Below are 6,511 nucleotides of genomic sequence, written 5' to 3' on the forward strand. Positions count from 1 at the left end.
CCGACAAGGAGACCCCTTGTCGCCGCTCCTCTTCATTCTAGCGATTGATCCCCTACAGCGCCTCCTCCATCGCGCCACGGAGCTGGGGATGCTCTCACCCCTGCCACTGCGTGAGGTCTCCCCTCGCTCTAGCCTATACGCTGATGACGCCATCATCTTCATCAACCCCATCCGCGATGAGATTGCTACTCTTCTGCGTATCCTCTCTGGGTTTGGCCTCGCTACGGGCCTCCGCATCAACGCCAACAAGTGCTCCATCGCTGCAATTAGATGTAGCGGCATCGACATGGACCACGTCCTCCAGCCTTTCTCCGGCGAGCGGTCTTCTTTCCCGATTCGCTACCTCGGTCTTCCTCTGTCCCTTTGTCGAACAGGGTTAGCTCACCTGCAGCATATCATTGATCGTGCCCGTGCTCGCCTCGCAGGATGGCGTGGCAGATGGATCAACGCTGGCGGCCGCAGAGCACTCTGCTCTTCTGTGCTTAGCGCCCTCCCCACTTACGCCATGACCGCACTCAAACTTCCGAAAAAATTCATCGTTTCTCTGGACAAGATCAGGCGCCGCTTCATCTGGGGAATAGAGGAGAATGATTTGGTGGGCGGCAAGTCCAAGATTAGCTGGAAAAAGTTTGTTCTCCGCTTGACCGTGGTGGGCTTGGCTTGTTAAACCTCGAAGCCTTTGGTCGCGCCCTTCGCCTCCGATGGCTCTCGCTCGAATGGCGTGCTCCAGAGCGGCCTTGGGTGGGCATGCAAATGCCTTGCGATGCCACAGACCATGACCTCTTCGCTGCGGCTACTCGTGTCTCCATCGGTGATGGCAACACGGCTAAGTTCTGGCACTCCAACTGGCTTGGCGGACTCCCCTGCTGTTTGCGCATGCACGACGCAAAGGCCGGACCGTCTTAGAGGCTTTCAATGGCTCCAAATGGGTGGATGACCCGCCATGACCTCTCCACCCAGCTCCTTCTCGAGTTCGTCCAGGCATGGTCTATGCTCCCGCACGCCGACATCCTCCTCCTCCCTGGCGTGCCCGACACCATTCGCTGGACTATCACCGCCGATGGATGCTACTCCGCCCGCTCTGCCTACAGACTGCACTTCGAGGGCTACATCCGCTCGAACCACGAGCGCAACGTCTGGCATGTTTGGGCACCCCCGAAACTCAAATTTTTTGCTTGCCTTCTCCTCCACGATCGCCTCTGGTGCACCGACCGTCTCCAGCGCAGGGGCTGGCCCAACGACTACTTTTGCGCCCTTTGTTGCCGCAACTTAGAAACCTCGCGTCACTTGTTCGTCGAGTGTCCCGATGCCCGGCAGATCTGGTGCGAGGTGGCTCTCTGGCCCAACTGTTCCGGCATCACCACCGCTATTTGCCATGCTTCAACTTCCATTGACTCCTTCTACGCGAGGATGATCTCGGCCACTCAGAGCAAGCACCGCCAAGGGATCAAATCCATGTTCATCCTCATCTATTGGGCCATATGGCGCGAGCGCAGCTCCAGGGTGTTCAACGACAAGGAAATTTCGTTTCGCCAGATTTGTTGTTTCATTAAGGATGAGGCCCGCGAGTGGACTTTCGCGGGCGCCAAGGCCCTTAGGAAGTTACTTTGGGAACCACCTTGATTTTCTTACCCTTTCCACGCCTCGGGTTTTCTTTCCTTTTTTCTTACTCATTTGTCTCAGGGCAGCCTTGTAATTATTCCCTCTGCTAATACATCGAAACCCAACGTTTGCTGGACCTTTCAAAAAAAAACATTTCATACAAGGTACACACATCATAGCATTGTTAACAAGATCAAACAGCACCCTGATATGTCGGCAACATCATCCATGAGCTGCGCAGCGCCACGCCCAAGGAGATGCGCGGCCCGAGAGAACAAGAGGAGCCGATGTTTTGAGGAGGAAGGAGGAAGGTGCTTATGGCGGTGGAGATAGTTGAGGCAATGAAGAAGAACAAGGAGGGAATTTAAGGAACGTAATCACGATCACCGGGGGACCTCGTGGACATCTCTCGACGCCGTTTCGCCATCGTAGCCTCATCGACGGTGAACGGCCTAATCCTCGGCTGAGGTTGAAGCTGAGCAAACTGAGGTTGAGGCTGAGGCGCCTGAGGCAGCTGAGGCGGAGGCAGCTGAGGTTGAGGATGAAGCGCCTGAGGCAGCTAAGGTTGAGGCTGAGGCGGAGGCGGAAGCCCGCATGAAGACCCCTAGGAGGCGCCAGCTCAGCCAACGCCGGCGGAGTGGACGAACGTGGTCGCTCCTGGATCTCCCACCCATTGAGACGGTAGTACGTAGCTATTATCTTGCGAACCATGGTGGAGTTTCTATGCCACAAGCACTACATCCGGCCGCTTTTATAGCCGATGCGATGCAGTCCAGGCGACTGATCGGATAAAGAGGAGCACCCGCTTCTTCCCGACGCATCGCCATGGCTATGCATGCACCTATACTGAGCTTGCTCAGAAGTCTGAACACACTACCTTTTGACCTGCGCCCATGAACTTATATAGATTCCAAACTGATTTCTCACGCCGCGGATCTAGGACGTGTACATATATATTTCCGACGCTTGTTCTATGGCAAGCGTCAGAAAACGTAATCTCGCGAATCTTATCATTTCTTTGACACTAATTGCTATACTGCAAGCGTCAGAAGGTTATTGAGCATCAAAAGTTTACACCGCTTACTCTTATTAGATAAAAATGCGTCAGCGGTCTAGCAACCTATATATATCTCCGGTCCTCTACTTACGAAAAATAAAATTGCTAGAGCGACTGAAAAGGATAAAAACCTCCGGCAAAATCTCTTCCTTGAATCCTTCCTTCATGGGTCGTAGTGGATACACCAACGATGGTACTGAATCAATGATGTCGTGTCTTAGGGACTCGTGTTTCCTGCACCTCTTCCGTCCAAGACATAGATCATCTCCTTGAAGATGATCCTGAGTACCTCCTGTGCATTGAGGAAGGTAGGATGGTGGAGGTAACTCAGGTGTCGAAGCTGCAAGCCATGGTAGAGGAAGAAAAGAAGGTGAACAACATATTGTCCGCTGAGAAGCTCAAACTAGAGTTCGATCTTGCTGCCCAGGACGGGGTGATAGAAGATCTTGAAACTGAGATACAGGAAGCGAAGAAACTGATTGAAGATCTCAAAGTTCAGCTACAAGAGCCAACCAACTTCTCTGTGGCATGTGTTAGCATTGCAGCGGTATTAGCTATTGTTTTGATTTGTGTTTTTTCTTAGCTGTAGCGTCGCTTTAATTAGCAATTACGTCGTGCATGTAAAAAAAAGTGAGTTCTAACAAATCTCTGGCGTGCGCTGGAACAAGAAGTCAGTGAGCATCAAAAGTATACTGACGTGATGACACAACGACGAGTCAGACAATTCCTCATGAACAATGTTGACGCTTCCAGAAAGGAAAGAGTCACAACAGTTAGAGTCTCATCTGACGCGTACGAAACAAGGAAGCGTCAGTAGTTCTCAAGCGTCAAAGGTGTACAACTTCTCTGACGCTTCTTGCGGGGGCGTATCAGATCTATTTGTTGCTCCAACCTCCCAGTTGCTATCTTTGACACCCTTTATAAGACGTTTTAGAGGTGTGCATCTGATCTGACGCTTTTTAGTGCGGCACAGGGGTGAGCTTGCAGGAGTAACTGTTTTTGCAGTAGTGTGTGTTGGTCTTTAGCAGAGGGTGTCTGAGGGGCGCGTGCAGGGCGGTGGCTCTGGCTAGCGTTCATCGAAGCCAGACCCAGCAAGAATGCAAGATCTATGCTTTTGATCTATGTCCTTAAAATAGACTGGTAGAAAACGGTGACGGCTGATTCTGGAGTGTGTGCATGCCGTGCTTGCTGAGGATTTGCTGGACAACAATTATCCAACAATACTAGCCTAGGTGCTTCACAAAATATAACTCTATTTTTGTACAACATAATGAGCTTCGTTTTGACAGTCTTTGTTTGTTTTATTGGTTTCGTAATGCCCAATCGCTTGATTTTTAATTACAGATTAGTCGATTGTTCAGTGTTTGGTTTGGTTAGATTCAGAACCTACGTGTGAGTGAGTGAGTGAGTGAGTGAGTGAGTGAGTGAGAGGGGAGTGGGGATGGTGCCCTAATACTACTCTGACGGTTTTTGGTATGTTGATTAAATTTGAAGTCGGCCAGACACTTACTTTAATTATTCCGATATTTTTCCTCTTTGACTCTTATGTATCGCAGCAAGACGGGAACCTCGATGACCACCAAGCCGAGTTTCTTTAATACAAACTAGCATGGTGTCCCGCGCAATTGTGCGGGAAACATCTTTATTGATATGTATATGTACTATTTTAAAAGCACCAAATATATAATAGTAGTGTGCCATTTATATGTGCTATTAGACCAACATAAAAGTGTCACAGATCATGAGCATGATGGTTGTTACAAACACATAATTAATAAACTCGCTAAACAAATACATTTGAATGAAGTTTGGATATTAATTAGTCGATATAAAGGCATATCATCTAAAAAACATACATAGAAAGTTAGATTTAACTAATCACACTACACGTAGAAATACAAAATTATATCGTGTTTTTCGTATGACACAACTTTTTAATTTTATTTGGTTTTAGATCGCAATTCACAATTTAAAGTTTACAACGCGAGCCAGTTGGACGATCAATATTTGAGCCGAACTAATTGATTCTTTGTGCGATATTTAGTTGTGCATCTAGAACTATAGTCCAGATCACTTGTGAGATGACAATCCCTACCTGAGACGATTTATCATGTGTGGTATATAAATCATATATGTACAAAAAAAATAAAGTTCATGCTAAATTGGTCAATTACTTGTTTGCACTCTTAGGTCATGTGTACGTCGGACTATATTTGTAGGTGATATTTTTGATAATAAATCATCATCTGAGATTAAATTTTGATGTGATTATTATATCGATACTTGGATCAAAGTTTAGATCATGATCTAGTTGTTTGTTTTTTGAATTTGTAATGATATTGATTAGTAAGTGTTTTTATTCGATGTCTAGTTAATCGCTCATATATGGTTTTTCATAGTTAAATGTAGGATCACATGTTAGCATATAGAGTTATAATTCTTTAAATGCAAGTTAATACCACATCTTCACAAGAATAAGGATCACGTGTTAGCATATAAAGTTATAACTCTTCTTTAAATGCAAGTTAATACCTCGTCTTCACAAGAATATAGATTATGACCAATAGAGGTGAGTTTACTACTTAACATTCTCATGACCCGTTAAACATAATGAAAAAATTCTCATCCTGTGACCATTGGCGGTGCTAGCCCAAGGCTATAGCCTAGCTACACAGTCCGGCTTAAGCTTCACGATTTCTGTCACCTGGCACACCATTATATACCGGGCACACATAGGTCTCAAACCACTTTGATGTTTCATCCCTGTCCCATCAGATATATCCACCTAATTAAGTCTTAGCCATCAAATACAAAATTCAATGTCTAAATAATTCGGATGATTCGGATCAACCCCGTGTCTCCCTTCAGTACCCTCATCGTTCTTTTATTATATAATAGATAAAAATTGGTTTTGGTATTTAGAAGTTAACTCATGTTTAATTAGATATCAGTTGGCGTGCCTGAACATCGAATCTTAAACCAATGATATCACGTGGGACAATAGAGAGCGAGGATGAGTCTCAGATCTTAATCCAATAGATCTGATTCGTCCACCTAGATTTAAAATCCATTACTCCCTCCATCCCATATTTACATGTATCTAAACATTTTTTAAGCATAGATACATTAATATTTTGGCAAATTTGGGTGACTTAATATGGGACGGAGGGAGTACTTAAAAATCAGTCAACTCGAAAATAGCCACACCCAATATTCACAAAAGGTTATAATGTACTCCCTCCGTCACATATTAAGTGACTCAAATTTATCTAAATATGAACATATTTGTATATTAAAATACGTCTAGATGCATGTAATAGAAAGTCACTTAGGGCATCCTCAACAGCAAAAGGGGAAGTACCAGTACTTAGCTTTCTTCTCTTTCCTGCTCCTTTTTCTCTCTCTTCAATCAATCATCTATCAAAGTAAAATTTTCAGTTTGGACCCACACGACATACTCATTTCTTCATTTTTTTTCCAGAATACAACCAAGCGGTTACATCATCTATTATAGAAGAAGGGGCCAGACGGCCAGTACAACGCCGTTAAAACGGCTACAACGCCACAAGTGGCACAAACAAACAAGAAACTCTACACTACTACAAGCAACCCACTCGCCCTAAGGCCCGACAAGGCAAAATTCCCCCTGCACAGATGGGCTTGCTCCCACCGGACGGCCTCCCGGAGAACATGGTTGAGAATGCACCAGCAGGATGGAGAAGCGTCGTTAAAGACCACATCATTCCGATGCCTCCAGATAGACCAAAGAACCAGGGTGACCGCGGTCCTGAAGTCCTTCTGGACCTCGTGAGGAACCGAAATGGAGGCCCACCACTCGCGGATATTCGAGTC

This window comes from Brachypodium distachyon, chromosome 2 (genome assembly GCF_000005505.3).
Source record: "Brachypodium distachyon strain Bd21 chromosome 2, Brachypodium_distachyon_v3.0, whole genome shotgun sequence".
Classification (NCBI taxonomy): Eukaryota; Viridiplantae; Streptophyta; class Magnoliopsida; order Poales; family Poaceae; genus Brachypodium; species Brachypodium distachyon.